Here is a 15,619-nt window from a genome sequence, read left to right as displayed (position 1 = left end):
ACGGCTAGTTGTATCAATGAACCATTAAGGGTCACACAAGTGCTAACTTTCTAGATCCCGTTGAGAAATAAAATAGTTCAATGTGTTGAACGGCTTATAAAGGAGTTTATAAGTGTAAATAAAATAGAAGTATGACTTCTATAAGGAGAATGTAACTTTTAATTTGAGGAAATGTTTTTAAATGAAAAGTTGGCCAAACGAGTAATGTATTTGAAAATTGTGATTTTCATATACATTATTATGGACTAAATTAAATTAATTCAAGTAATGAATTAATTAAACACTAGTGGACCTAGTAGAGTCCAAATAATTAAATTGATTCAAGTGTTGGATTAATTAAACAACATTGGGCTTTGTAGAGCCAAATTAGAAATAATTATTAAACTAATGGGCTTGAATAAAATCAAGTAAGGCTTAATTGGTCTCAAATTTGTTTGAGACAATTAAATTAAAGTCCACGGGCCTTGTAATTGTTACGAGCCCAAATAGAATGTGCATGGGGAGGTGAAGAGTTGGGAGACAACTTTTTCAATGTTCAAGGCTTGGCATGCAATTTTTTGGCTTTAACTTTTTCCACAACCAAGAAAAACACTCCTCCCTCTCTCCTCTCCTCACCATGGACGAAAATTCTTGCCATATTCTCCTCCATTTTTGCTTCTTCAATTGTTGTTGAAAGCACACACTTCTCAATGGAAAATGCTCTAATTTTTTTAGTGCAAAATTAGAGTGGTTCTAGCTTGTTGGTGGTAGACTTAATTTTGAAGGAAAGATTCAAGAGCAAGGGGAAGCTTGTAGATTGTCATCCTTTGAAGAGCTTATTTGTTTGACAACTAAGTTGGAGCCAGCATCAATCTTTTAAGATTGATAGGTATATTTTCTAAACACACTATGAATGTCATATTTTGTGTTTTTGTATTTGCTACACACTAGTATATGAGGTGTTCGAATTTCTTGCCCTTGAAAATATGATTTTCGAAAATTTTAAAACTTCCGTTGCGCATTAGAACACCTAAAATCGATCCTCTTTCAAGTGGTATCATGAGCTAAGGATACTATTTTGTGTAGCATATCCATGATATTATATTGAGGTCGATTTCTAACCGCATGAGATGGTTTTTTGCAACAAATCGAAGGCTGAATTTTGGGCAACTTTGGGCAGCAAGTTGCTGCCCATTTCGGGCAGCAAGGGAAGCCCGAACAACCCCTATGTTTTAATAAAAAAAAATTGTGCTTGTTGGCCTGAATCCGGCGACGGAGCTCCGGTGACGGTGATGACGACTAGGGTTTCCAAAATTGTTTTGTATTATCAAAGTGTCATGGGCCTTGTAGTTGTTGGGCCATTAGATGGCTAACACATTTGTGAAATTTAAATGGGCCAAAAGGTTTTTAGTGAAAAATGATTTTTGGACCCTTAAGTTTAAATTTACAAAAGTTGCAAATATTTTCTCATGAAATAAATAATTGAAGTTGGACTTTAATTATTTATAGTAAATGGTGATTTACAAGAAATTCGGTTATAAATAAATTAATTAGAAAGTAGACAAAAGTGTTTGTATACTTTGTTACTTTAGTTTATAATCGTGGCGGTTAGTGATTGGATCAAGATATATAATATTGGATCAATTAATTATTGTGATAATTAATTGATGGTGTATGATATGTTATATTATGCATGATGGATGATCAAAATCCCAAGCCCAATTTGCTAGGTGTATGCTAGGATATTTTGTGTTGAATGATTGTAATAATTATCAAATTTAAAGTGGGCTGGGTTTATGGCCCGTTCCCACCCCATGAGATGTATCCCTATTTGCCATGGATATTTATTTGTAAATATTATTATAGTGGAAGATCAAGATTGGAAGATGGTGACCTTGATGATTATGATGATCGAAGACATGTAAATATTGGAAGCATATGTAATAGTTGCATTTGCATCCCATGCATTTCCCTAGGATTGGATCTAGGCCCATGCTTAGCTCACACGGGCCGTTAGTATTGGGGCGATTGATCATCCTTGTTTTGTTTACTGTTTATAATATATGCATGATATGTTATAAATAATGAGTATGTGCGTTATTATTATGATATTAACAAAGTTGCATTCCGGCAAATGATAGAGGGTGTTTTTACGTGTTTATTGCATTAGTTTTAATTGTGTTTACATTGTGCATGCATGCATTTCATTTACTTTTTGTTCATTTTTTAGTAATTAATTGTTTTCGATTATGTCTCACTTGTGTGTGATGAATTCGCAGGAAAAATGACCGGAAAAACCAAAAATCGGAGCCAAGTGCCAAGTCAAGAAAACAAGGGCAGAACGATTGGCGCTCGGGCGGTAATATTCTACCGCCCGAGCGCGAAAAGAGAAATTCCGAGTGAAATTACAGAACAATTGGCGCTCGGGCGGTAATATTCTACCGCCCGAGCGCGAGATGAAAGCACCAAAGGATTTTCGACAGAAGGGTCGGCGCTCGAGCGGTAGTTTTCTACCGCCCGAGCGCGAATGTCGCACCAGCCAAGGAGAATTACAGAGAGTGTGGCGCTCGAGCGGTACTTTTCTACCGCCCGAGCGCCGCCTATTTTTGGAAATTATGGTGTGCGATTCCTTACCTTATTTTGAGAGGGGAATGGGATGGAAAGTCTTCTTGGCCGACTTGGGAGTGATTCAGACGTTTTTTTTGGAGAGAAAAAAGGATTTTGGAAGAGCTTTGGCACTGGGATTGAAGATTCAACAGTTTCCGGACATCGTTCTTCGCAGATTTCGTCACGCCTAGTATTTCTAGTTTAATTTCCTTTGTTTAAACATTGTTTTGTGTATTTTAATTATGAATTCTAGTAGCTAACTTTAAATATATTTGTTGGGATTAAAGGGGATCCTACCCCGAACTTTTAGTTGGTTAATTTATATGTCGATTTGTGATTTATTCTTGTTTATTCTACGATTTTCAGTGTGTCGTTAAGCGTAGCTAACTTTACGACCATTTTATATCACGAGTGAGTTCGAGAGAATACCTGGTGATAGGATCGAGTAGTATAATTCGCGGATCTACAATTTGCATAGATATATGAAATTGGATACGTGCCGATAGTCATAGTCCTTAGGGTCAAAAACTAGGGGGTTTCATTAATCGGAATGCGATTCATTCTTGATAAATAATTAAAGACATTTAATTACTTCATTTGAGTGAATTAGTTTGACATAGCTCGAGAGAGTGTGCTCAATTAAATAGGAAATCCTGTCGGAAGCGTAGAACACAATCGAACGAATTAATTAATAAGGGGTAGGTGAACCAGAATTCCCAACAAATTCCTCTATCATTTGAAACTCAATCAATCGATTTAGAATTCACATTTCATCATTTGATCTTTGAAATTGTTTATTTAACTTTCTTGCATTTTAATAGTTATAACACAATCAATCACTTTTCGTCGCTAAAGTTTAATAACTAAAATAATAATTGTTAAATACAGTCCTCAGTGGAACGATACTCGTATTCACATACACTATATTATTACTTGACATCGTGCACTTGCGATTATTTTTTGAGCATACAAAATCATATTTTATTGGGGAATTCACAGTGCAAGTTTTGCTCGATCAAATTTTTGGCGCCGTTGCCGGGGACTGTTAATCTACAATTATATTTCTAGTTATTTTCTTTAGTGTATTTTATTTTATTAAGCTAACACTCCATATTTTATTCCAGGTTTCTTGTCTAGTGCATGCCAAGGTCACTTGATGTGGAGTTTGAGTTCGACCCTGAAATCGAAAGAACTCTTCGCAGGAGAAGACAGCAGCAAAGACTGAAAGACTTGATGGAGAGGCACGAGCAAGAGCATGAGGAGGAGCGCCGCGAAGAGAGACAGATTGAGATGCCACGCCGCATACCAATGTTAGAGTATGCCCAGCCTTCTTTGGATGGTGCACGCCCTAGCATTGTGAGGCCTATTGTGCGGGCAAATCACTTTGAAATCAAACCAGCCATTATCCAGATGATTCAGAACACCGTCCAATTTGGAGGAACTGCTGTGGATGATCCAAACACACACATCGCGGATTTTCTTGAGATCTGCGATACTTTTAAATTTAATGGAGTTTCTGATGATGCTGTTAGACTGCGTTTATTCCCTTTCTCTTTGCGTGATAAAGCTAAAGCGTGGTTGAACTGTTTACCTGTAGGTTCGATAGCTACATGGGAAGACATGGCGAAGGCGTTTCTAATCAAATACTTTCCCCCATCGAAGACCATGAAGCTGCGGGCAGACATCACAACATTTGCTCAGTTCGATCAAGAGTCATTATATGAGGCGTGGGAGCGTTTCAAAGATCTACTACGAAGATGCCCACATCACGAGTTGCCACTTGGGTTAGTCGTTCAAACCTTCTATTATGGCTTACTTACTCCAAATCGTACTATGATAGATGCTGCTGCTTGTGGAAATCTATTGAGAAAGACTGCTGAGGAAGGATATGAACTACTGGAGGAGATGGCTGCTAGCAGTTATCACCCTCAATCTGACAGGAACAATCAGCGGAGAAGTGCAGGGTTTCACCAGGTAACTGATTTATCTGCTATTACTGCACAACTTGATGTCTTAAACAGGAAATTGGACGGCTTGAACATGGGTGGCACGGCCATGCGTCTCCAAGAGATATTCTGCGAAAAATGTGGAGGTGAGCACTATGTGAAAGACTGTCAAGATGGAAATCCATTCTATGTGCCCGAAGGAGCACCTGTGCATCAAGTGGGAGTCCAAAACCGTCCACGGAATGACCCTTATTCGAATACATACAATCCGGGATGGAGGCAACATCCCAACTTCTCATGGGGTGGCCAAAACAGTCAGAATCGACCACAGGGAGGACAACAGTATGGAAAACAGCCGATGTACAGATCCGATCCTCCCAAAGAAGAAAAGTCAAATTTGGAGCAAATGATGTCAAAATTTATCTCATCCACTGAAACTAGGCTTCAAAACCAAGATGCGTCGATAAAGGGGCTCGAGACTCAGATTGGAAAGTTGGCCAAGATGATAGCAAACCGAGAGCCGGGCACCTTGCCTAGCAATACCGAGACTAATCCAAAAGAGCAAGTGAAAGCCATTGAGCTGAAAAGTGGAAAGATTCTAGAGCCGAGAGAAAAAGGAAAAAGTCAAGTGCCGGATGAACAGACTGAATCATCTCAAGGTAAGTCTTCTAACCCTACACCCGCACCCACTGCACAACATAAGATTGTTATTCCTCCTCCTTTCCCTGCAGCATTGAAAAAGGCGAAATTGGATGCGCAATTCGGTAAGTTTTTAGAGGTATTCAAAAAACTGCACATTAATATCCCTTTTGCTGATGCTTTGATGCAAATGCCAAGCTATGCTAAATTTTTGAAAGACATCTTAGCTAACAAGCGAAAGTTGGAGGATCACATGACAGTGAACTTGACTGAGAGTTGCTCGGCTTTGGTGCAAAACAAAATCCCACCGAAATTAAAAGACCCAGGGAGTTTTTCTATCCCTTGCATGATTGGGGATGTTGTTTTTCGTAAAGCGTTGTGTGACCTTGGTGCAAGTATTAATCTTATGCCTCTATCTGTTTTCAGGAAACTTGGGTTAGGAGAGCCTAAGCCGACGAGGATGTCCTTGCAACTGGCTGACAGGTCTGTCAAGTACCCCCGCGGAGTGATTGAGGATGTGCTAGTAAAAGTGGACAAGTTTATCTTTCCTGCGGACTTCGTGGTACTCGACATGGAGGAGGATACAGAGATGCCTCTGATTTTGGGTAGACCATTCCTTGCGACTGGCAAGGCACTGATTGATGTGCAAGATGGGAAGTTGCGACTGAGAGTGGGCGACGAAGAAATTACTTTTGATGTTTTTAATGCACTTAAGCACACACTGCATTCTGATAGTTGTTTTAGAATTGATGCTTTTGATTCTCTTGCGTCTAACTATGTGCAGGATGCTCTTAGGGACCCTTTGGAGGCCACTATCGATACTGAATTGGGAGAAGAGGAATTGGATGAGGAGAGAGCTGAGATCGTAGCATTCTTCAATGCCAACCAACCATGGAGAAGGCCAATGAGGATGCGACTAGAGGATCTAGGAGAAAGAAGAGAGTTGACCCCTCAAAGGTCAAGCATCGAGGACCCCCCAACACTTGAGCTGAAGCCGTTGCCTCCACACCTCAAGTACGTGTACTTAGGTGAGAATAACACTTTACCTGTCATTATTTCTGCTGCTTTGACAGATGTGATGGAGGACAAACTGTTAGAAGTTTTGAAAGAGCACAAGAGTGCATTTGCGTGGAAGGTGGCGGATATCAAAGGGATCAATCCATCAGTCTGCATGCATAAGATCTTGATGGAAGAGAAGTACTCACCTCTTGTGCAACCTCAGCGAAGATTGAATCCTAAGATGCAAGAGGTAGTGAAAGCTGAAACGATTAAGCTTCTCGATGCAGGTATTATCTATCCTATATCTGATAGTGCATGGGTAAGTCCTGTTCAATGTGTACCAAAGAAAGGTGGGATTACGGTTATCACAAATGAAAATAATGAATTGATACCCACTAGGACAGTTACGGGATGGCGTGTGTGCATTGATTATAGAAAATTGAATGATGCCACCCGTAAAGACCACTTTCCCCTCCCCTTCATTGATCAAATGCTTGAGAGGTTAGCGGGACATGAGTTTTACTGCTTTCTGGATGGGTATTCGGGGTACAACCAAATTATGATTGCACCGGAGGACCAAGAGAAAACCACGTTCACTTGTCCTTACGGCACTTTTGCTTTTCGCCGCATGCCATTTGGTCTTTGTAATGCCCCTGCCACATTTCAACGTTGCATGACTGCTATATTCCATGATATGATAGAAACCTTTCTTGAGATATTTATGGATGACTTCTCGATATTTGGTTCTTCTTTTGATAAGTGTTTGCAGAATCTGAAGGTGGTGTTGAAGAGATGCGAGGAGACGCAATTGGTACTTAATTGGGAAAAATGCCACTTTATGGTACAAGAGGGAATTGTCCTAGGGCACAAGGTTTCGGGGAACGGAATAGAGGTGGATAAGGCAAAAGTTGAAGTGATCAAGAACTTACCACCTCCGGCGTCCGTAAAGGGAGTTAGAAGTTTTCTCGGCCACGCCGGTTTTTACCGGCGTTTTATCAAAGACTTTTCTAAAGTTGCAAAACCTCTCTCTTCTTTACTCATGAAAGATGTGCCTTTTGACTTTAATTCTGATTGTTTGCAGGCATACGAGAAGCTGAAGGAGCGCTTGGTGACGGCTCCTGTCTTGGTAGCACCGGATTGGGATCTGCCCTTCGAGATTATGTGCTATGCTAGTGATATTGCGGTAGGTGCTGTCCTCGGCCAAAGACAAGACAAGGTATTTCACACTATATACTATGCAAGTAGGACTCTAGATGAGGCACAATTAAATTATGCTACCACCGAAAAAGAGTTGCTTGCAGTGGTATTTGCACTTGACAAGTTTCATGCATATCTTGTCTTATCTAAAGTCGTCGTCTACACTGACCACTCCGCACTGAAATATCTACTTGCTAAGAAAGATGCAAAACCACGTTTACTTCGGTGGATTTTATTGTTGCAAGAGTTTGATCTCGAGATAAAAGATAAGAAGGGTGTTGAGAATGTAGTTGCAGATCATTTGTCTAGATTAGAATGTATTTGCAATGAGTCTGTTGATCATGCTATCAATGATTGGTTCCCGGATGAGCAACTCTTTGAAGTGAGAAATTGTCCATGGTATGCGACTTTTGCGAATTTTCTTGTCACCGGCACACCTCCACCGAACTTATCTTTTCACCAACGAAAGAAATTCTTTTCTGACGTGAAATACTATTTTTGGGAGGAACCATTCTTGTTTAAGATTTGTGCAGATTCCATGATAAGACGGTGTGTTGCGGAGGAAGAGATGGGATCGATTCTTACTCATTGCCATGACCGTGAGGTAGGTGGTCACTTTGGACCAACGAGGACGGCATCTAAGGTACTCGAATGTGGCTTTTATTGGCCAACCCTCTTTAAAGATGCTCGTTCTTATGTGCTAGCATGTGATAAATGCCAACGGACAGGTAACATCTCTAACCATCACGAAATGCCTTTAAATAATATCATTGAGTGTGAGGTTTTTGATGTGTGGGGAATAGATTTCATGGGACCGTTTCCCAGTTCTTTCACGAAAAAATACATTTTGGTGGCGGTGGATTATGTGTCTAAGTGGGTAGAGGCGGAAGCATACGCCACTAATGATGCTCAAGTGGTTCTAAAATTTTTGAAGAAAAACATTTTTAACCGCTTTGGAACACCACGAACAATCATTAGTGATGGTGGCACTCATTTTTGCAACAAACTCTTTGAAAAACTTTTAAGCAAATATGGTGTCACACATAAGATTTCTACCCCTTATCACCCCCAGACGAGTGGGCAAGTTGAGGTGTCTAACCGAGAGATAAAGCGAATTTTGGAGAAGGTGGTAGGTGTCAGTAGGAAGGATTGGTCGGTGAGATTAGATGATGCTCTTTGGGCATATAGGACTGCTTTCAAAACACCAATAGGCACGACACCGTACAGATTATTGTTTGGTAAAGCATGTCACTTACCTGTAGAGTTAGAGCATCGCGCATATTGGGCAACCAAAGCACTAAACTTTAACTTTACTGATGCAGGTGAACGACGGTTGCTTCAACTAGATCAATTGGAGGAGTTCCGAAATCTGGCCTATGATCTTGCATTGTCATACAAAGAGAAAACAAAGAAGGCTCATGACAAGAGAATCATCGAGAGAGAATTTAAGGAGGGTGAAAGTGTTCTGCTCTACAACTCCCGGTTGCGCTTATTTCCCGGTAAATTGAAGTCGCGATGGTCCGGTCCATTCGTGATCTCGAAAGTTTATCCATCGGGAGCTGTCGAGTTGAAAGATGGGAAGGACGGGACGTTCACGGTCAATGCCCAGCGCCTCAAGCACTACATGGGTGGCACAGTTGAGCCACAACTTGGAATCACACGGTTCCAAGATCATCCGAACTGAGACGGACCGACAGTCAAGCTCTCGACTATAAATTGAGAACTATTATTTTTCCCTTATCTTGCATTTAATTCTATTTTAATTATTGTCCTCTTTAGTCGTATTTATTGTTCATATCGTTTCTTGTTCTTCATTTTGTTTAAAAAAAAAAAGAAAAAAAAACAGAGAAAAGTGTGATTTGTCCCGAGAACTCGGCGCTCGGGCGGTAATTTATTACCGCTCGGGCGCGAAGTGAATGCAAATGTCCAGAGAGCGTGGCGCTCGGGCGGTAATATTTTACCGCTCGAGCGCGAATATCTGCCTCTCAAAAATTTTTCCCGAGGACTCGGCGCTCGAGCGGTAACTTTTTACCGCTCGAGCGCGACTGCCTTTTAAGTCGCAGATCCCCTTTCCCCCTTTCATTTTCTGCACGCCCCACCCCAAAAATCCCAAATTCTTCTTCACTATCTCCTTCAATTTTTGTGTGCAGGTGATCGATTTATTCTCCCAACCTCGGCAAGGCGACTCTTCTTCGTAGGAACACACGCCTAGTTCATCAATCGGGTCTTTGCTCCGGCCATCGTCTTCCTCTTTTACCCTTCCACTCCTATGGCTCCTAAAAGACACAAAGGTAACCCCGGCTCTTCTTCTTCATCTCCCGCTTTTGATAGAACACGTTTTGTGAGTGTGGAGGCTCGGGCTCGATACGAACATGCTAAAATTCATAGGAATCCTATAGCCGAGAGGGGGGTTCGGAAACAATTTGAGGACCGCGCTTTAGATATTCTTGTCGATATGATAAGGCGTAGATGGGACCAATTCTGTGAGCAACCTCATGCGGCGGTAATCTCGGTGGTGCGTGAATTCTATGCTAATGCCCCCGAGGCGCGTGATGGTAGGGTGTTTGTTCGGGGAAAACATGTATCGTACGACTCGACTACGATCAATGAACTCTTGGGGACTGCCGCGGTTGACGATTCCCTCTACGAGGCAATGACCGCGGACCCGAACTATAATTTGATTCTAGAAACCCTTTGCCATCCGGGCGCAACATGGAAACCGATGGGCGGACCGCCGAGTTGTTTTGAGGAGAGGTATTTGAAAATTGAAAATGCTATTTGGTATCTGTTTGTGGCGCGACGAATGATGCCCGTCTCGCACAAGAGCGAGGTTCAGAAAGAGCGGGCGATACTGCTGTTTGCATTGGCCAACGAGTACCCCATCGATGTGGGCAAGATTTTTAGTTCTCAGATTACCATGAGTGCTCACAACCGGCATATCGGGCTATTTTTCCCCACCATCATCTCTGACTTGTGTGCCGGGGCGGGAGTCGTGTTTCGCGATGATGAGGAATGGTTGCAGCCTATGAAGGCTATTTGTGTGGATGACCTCCAGCGAAAAAGTGCCAAACGAAACATTGACTTCCCAACTCCGACCGCGAACACGGGTGGACCCAGCACTGCCGCCCCACGTCGCCTACCACCACCACCCCGCCGAAGAACTCAAACCGATATGGTGGCCGAGAGTCTCGCCTTCCAAACGTATCAGGGTCAATTCAACTCGTATGTCACCGACCATCTATCTCATATTGACACCATGATGCGCTCGCTACTTGTGCAAGGGGGCTCTGAACCAGGGACTGTGCCGCCATCTCCGCTACCTCCTCCCCCATTCCAGTTCCAATACGACTATTATCCGCAGGGGGACGCCGGAGTGCAACCGCCGGAACATGACGAGGACGAGCCTTGATCAGGGGAGTTCACTATTTCCCCTTTCTTTTTATTTTTTGCATATTCCATCTTGCATTTGCATTCATGAGTTTGTTTTTGTTCTTATTGGGCGTTTCGTTTTGTGCTATGAGGGCATTGCACAACTAAAGTATGAGGGGGTGGGTAGTTTGTTTAGTTTGTCTACTTATTTGGGTTGCTTGTTTTGTTTGTCTAGTTAATTGGTTTAGTTTCGTTGCATTTCGGTTGTCGTTTGTTTAGTGTCGTTTATGGTGAGAAGACATGTTTATGAGCCAATGATGATGGTGAATTGATAGTTTATTGATTGGGTCACTTCGTAGATGACACTCGTGATTGTTAAAGCATGAATTATGGTACAAATTTTGAACTTTTTGAGCACATATGTGTGGGGGCTAGACTTTTGTAGGAATAATGGTGAAATTTGAGAGTTTTATGTGGTTAACTTGAAAGGCACCATTTGTGAGTTGATTTAACATGCAACCCCGTGAAAATAAGTCGCTATGTGGGACCTTGAAAAAAAAAAAAATATTTTTGATTTGCCGTGAACTTTACATTTACCTCCGTTCCAATGCACCAATTAAAAGATCATACTCCCTACCGGCTGTAATCCAAAGTCATATCATATTCTTAGCCTAGGGAGTACACGTGTGAAAATTGTGCATTCAAAAAATGAAAGAAAAAAAAAAGAGAAAAAGTTGGAGATGTAAGGTGAGGGGGAGCCGAAATAAAAGGAATGAAATTCTATTCCTAGGCTAAAAGTTGGAGATGTAAGGAGATGAGGAAAGTCAGACGATAAGTCGTGACGATTGCACAATGAAAATGATCGGTGTACTCCCAACTTTTAGCCACTTGAGCTTATTTTCCTTCTTTTCGACACCCTTATCTGCACTTAAAAGTTGAATAAAGTTCAATTTATGGCTAGTGATAAATGGACACGGGGATGTATGCTAGTGAAACTTGTATTGAAGTGTTGATTGAGTGAAACGCATGATTTGATGATTGATCTATTTGACGTACGAATGACTAGACCCATCATGACACACACACACGTTCAAATTAGTGTCAATATTCATGTGTAGATAAGAAGGAGTATTCGTTTGCGACTTGACTTGATTATGATCGGTAGTGGGAAAGTAAACTGAGGCATGAGCATAAACGTGTCGACTCACCGTCGACATTTAATTGAGTTGGTTAGTTTTTTTTTTTGAGTTTTTTATTTTCGTTATGTTTGTTTAGAATCTCGTGCTTTAACCTATTTTGCTCGAGGGCGAGCAAAAGGTTAGTATGAGGGGGTTGATAGAGGGTGTTTTTACGTGTTTATTGCATTAGTTTTAATTGTGTTTACATTGTGCATGCATGCATTTCATTTACTTTTTGTTCATTTTTTAGTAATTAATTGTTTTCGATTATGTCTCACTTGTGTGTGATGAATTCGCAGGAAAAATGACCGGAAAAACCAAAAATCGGAGCCAAGTGCCAAGTCAAGAAAACAAGGGCAGAACGATTGGCGCTCGGGCGGTAATATTCTACCGCCCGAGCGCGAAAAGAGAAATTCCGAGTGAAATTACAGAACAATTGGCGCTCGGGCGGTAATATTCTACCGCCCGAGCGCGAGATGAAAGCACCAAAGGATTTTCGACAGAAGGGTCGGCGCTCGAGCGGTAGTTTTCTACCGCCCGAGCGCGAATGTCGCACCAGCCAAGGAGAATTACAGAGAGTGTGGCGCTCGAGCGGTACTTTTCTACCGCCCGAGCGCCGCCTATTTTTGGAAATTATGGTGTGCGATTCCTTACCTTATTTTGAGAGGGGAATGGGATGGAAAGTCTTCTTGGCCGACTTGGGAGTGATTCAGACGTTTTTTTTGGAGAGAAAAAAGGATTTTGGAAGAGCTTTGGCACTGGGATTGAAGATTCAACAGTTTCCGGACATCGTTCTTCGCAGATTTCGTCACGCCTAGTATTTCTAGTTTAATTTCCTTTGTTTAAACATTGTTTTGTGTATTTTAATTATGAATTCTAGTAGCTAACTTTAAATATATTTGTTGGGATTAAAGGGGATCCTACCCCGAACTTTTAGTTGGTTAATTTATATGTCGATTTGTGATTTATTCTTGTTTATTCTACGATTTTCAGTGTTTCGTTAAGCGTAGCTAACTTTACGACCATTTTATATCACGAGTGAGTTCGAGAGAATACCTGGTGATAGGATCGAGTAGTATAATTCGCGGATCTACAATTTGCATAGATATATGAAATTGGATACGTGCCGATAGTCATAGTCCTTAGGGTCGAAAACTAGGGGGTTTCATTAATCGGAATGCGATTCATTCTTGATAAATAATTAAAGACATTTAATTACTTCATTTGAGTGAATTAGTTTGACATAGCTCGAGAGAGTGTGCTCAATTAAATAGGAAATCCTGTCGGAAGCGTAGAACACAATCGAACGAATTAATTAATAAGGGGTAGGTGAACCAGAATTCCCAACAAATTCCTCTATCATTTGAAACTCAATCAATCGATTTAGAATTCACATTTCATCATTTGATCTTTGAAATTGTTTATTTAACTTTCTTGCATTTTAATAGTTATAACACAATCAATCACTTTTCGTCGCTAAAGTTTAATAACTAAAATAATAATTGTTAAATACAGTCCTCAGTGGAACGATACTTGTATTCACATACACTATATTATTACTTGACATCGTGCACTTGCGATTATTTTTTGAGCATACAAAATCATATTTTATTGGGGAATTCACAGTGCAAGTTTTGCTCGATCAGCAAACATACGATCAAACATGGCGAGCTTTTAAATAAAATTAATGATGAGACCTTTCAAAATTAAAAACCCTCATTTTGAATAAGATTCAAAATTAATATTAAGCCCGAAAAGGGGAATTATAAATTTGTTTATAATTTCCATGTCTTCCATCGACAATGGGTTCATGATGAACGCTACCCGTGCTCGGGGCTCGGCTCATATTATTGGGGGGGCCCTGGGTGCCGGAAAGCTGTGACATCCATTGACATGGTGATGTGAACTACGTGGAACTCCCATGATTTCGGCTCATATTATTGAGGGAACTCATGGCGACCGTCCATTAAGGTTCAACATCGATGGGTAAGGCTTGAAACATAAAGATGAACGACGTCATATTATTGGGTCCTAATCAAACGTGAGACAAAGGTTTACGCAGAGGGTTGCATGGTGATGCAATTGAAAACTACCTTTTAGGAATTGTAATTGGCTGATATTATTCGGGATCATAATTCGCTAATTGGACCTTGCGTACCTACTGAGGAAAGGAGTTTTCCATTTTCACTAGAGGGTAGTGAAAGATGTCAAAACAGTGGGAGCAAACATTTATGAAGTAAAAGTCCATACTTCATATCTTACTCAATATTTTAAAATAGTCATCAACATTTATCTGTTTTATTTTTCAGTACAAATTTTGGCAATGTCTTCGATTCGCAATCCGCTATCTACAATACTCGACAAACACATATTAACTGGACCTAGTTACCTCAATTGACTAAGAAATCTGAAAATAGTCTTGAATTCGGAAAGGATAGCGTATACATTTACTGGGTCGCCCCCTGTAGAGGCTCCGACTGACTGCACTCCTGAGGAATTGCAAACTTACAAGGAATGGTGTGACCATGACTTGAAAGCCAAGTGTTATATGCAGGCTTCTATGAATGATGGAAGTCGGTTCTTAATGTGGATTCTTCATCTGGTACGAAGATTGGTCCACATGGGAAGGGAAAGAAGCGTTCTTTACAACGTCCCAAGAAGAACGTGCCCTTGATGAGGCAATCTCCGAGTCTCGTTGTGGCCGCCATACCAGTAAAGGCTGACAAGACTGCTGATGTATGTCATCACTGCAAGAAGCCTGAACATTGGAGGCGTAACTGCAAGGAATATCTTGCCCAGAAGAGTTCTGGAAACGGTATGTTCTATATTGAAGTAAACATTTCAATTAACTCTACTTCTTGGGTATTAGATACCGGCTGTGGATCACATCTCTGTAATGAGTTACAGATGATGGGAAGAAGTAGGAGGCTTAGGGAAGGTGAGACCTTCTTGAGGATGGGCAATGGAGCAAGAGTTGCTGCCAAGGCCGTAGGAGATGTTTACTTATTTTGAACAATGATTTCAAGTTGATTTTAAGAGATGTTTTGTTTGTACCTGATTTGGTAAAAAACATTGTTTCCATTTCTATGCTTGATAAAGATGGATATTCTTGTTTATTTAGCAAAGGTGTTTGCAACATTTACAAGAATGAATGTTTGATTGGTACTGGAGAACTTGAAAACGATATCTATAACTTAAAATTGAAAGATATTCCACTAAACAATGTCCAAGCAATAACAACAACAAACAAGCGAAAACAAGATACTCTAAATTCGGCACTATTATTGCATGCTCTATTAGGACATATTTCCCTAAGAAGGATGAACAAGCGAGTGGGAGTGGGCATGTTTGATATGTCTGATATTAATGCTCTCACGACTTGTGAATCCCGTTTTAAAGGAAAGATGACCAAAATTCCCTTTAAGGGCCATGTGGAGCGAGCCAAAGGGTTATTGGATTTGATCCATACCGATGTGTGCGGTCCACTTAGCATCACCACTAAGCATGGACATTCCTACTTCATCTCCTTTACCGATGACTTTTCGAGGTATGGGTATGTGTATTTGATGAAATACAAGTTTGAAACCTTTGAAAGGTTCAAAGAATTCAAAAGTGAAGTAGAGAAACAGTTGAGACGAAGCATCAAGATACTTCGATCGGATCGAGGTGGTGAGTATTTGAGTGCCGAGTTCCAAGAGTATCTTA

The 15,619-nt window shown here is 40.9% G+C and overlaps 1 non-coding gene across 1 annotated transcript; it reads right to left on the bottom strand.

Moving 5' to 3' along the window:
* Window positions 1-4,255: 4,255 nt before the first annotated feature.
* On the bottom strand, window positions 4,256-4,361 carry LOC140810978 (small nucleolar RNA R71). The gene has a single exon (XR_012113373.1). It is a non-coding gene; the product is annotated as a small nucleolar RNA R71 (small nucleolar RNA).
* Between the last annotated feature and the right edge of the window lie 11,258 nt (window positions 4,362-15,619).

Source organism: Primulina eburnea, chromosome 13, assembly GCF_022965805.1.
Source record: "Primulina eburnea isolate SZY01 chromosome 13, ASM2296580v1, whole genome shotgun sequence".
NCBI classification, from domain to species: Eukaryota; Viridiplantae; Streptophyta; class Magnoliopsida; order Lamiales; family Gesneriaceae; genus Primulina; species Primulina eburnea.
Note: the sequence above shows the minus strand (reverse complement) of the source record. Positions and strands in the feature narration are given on the sequence as shown.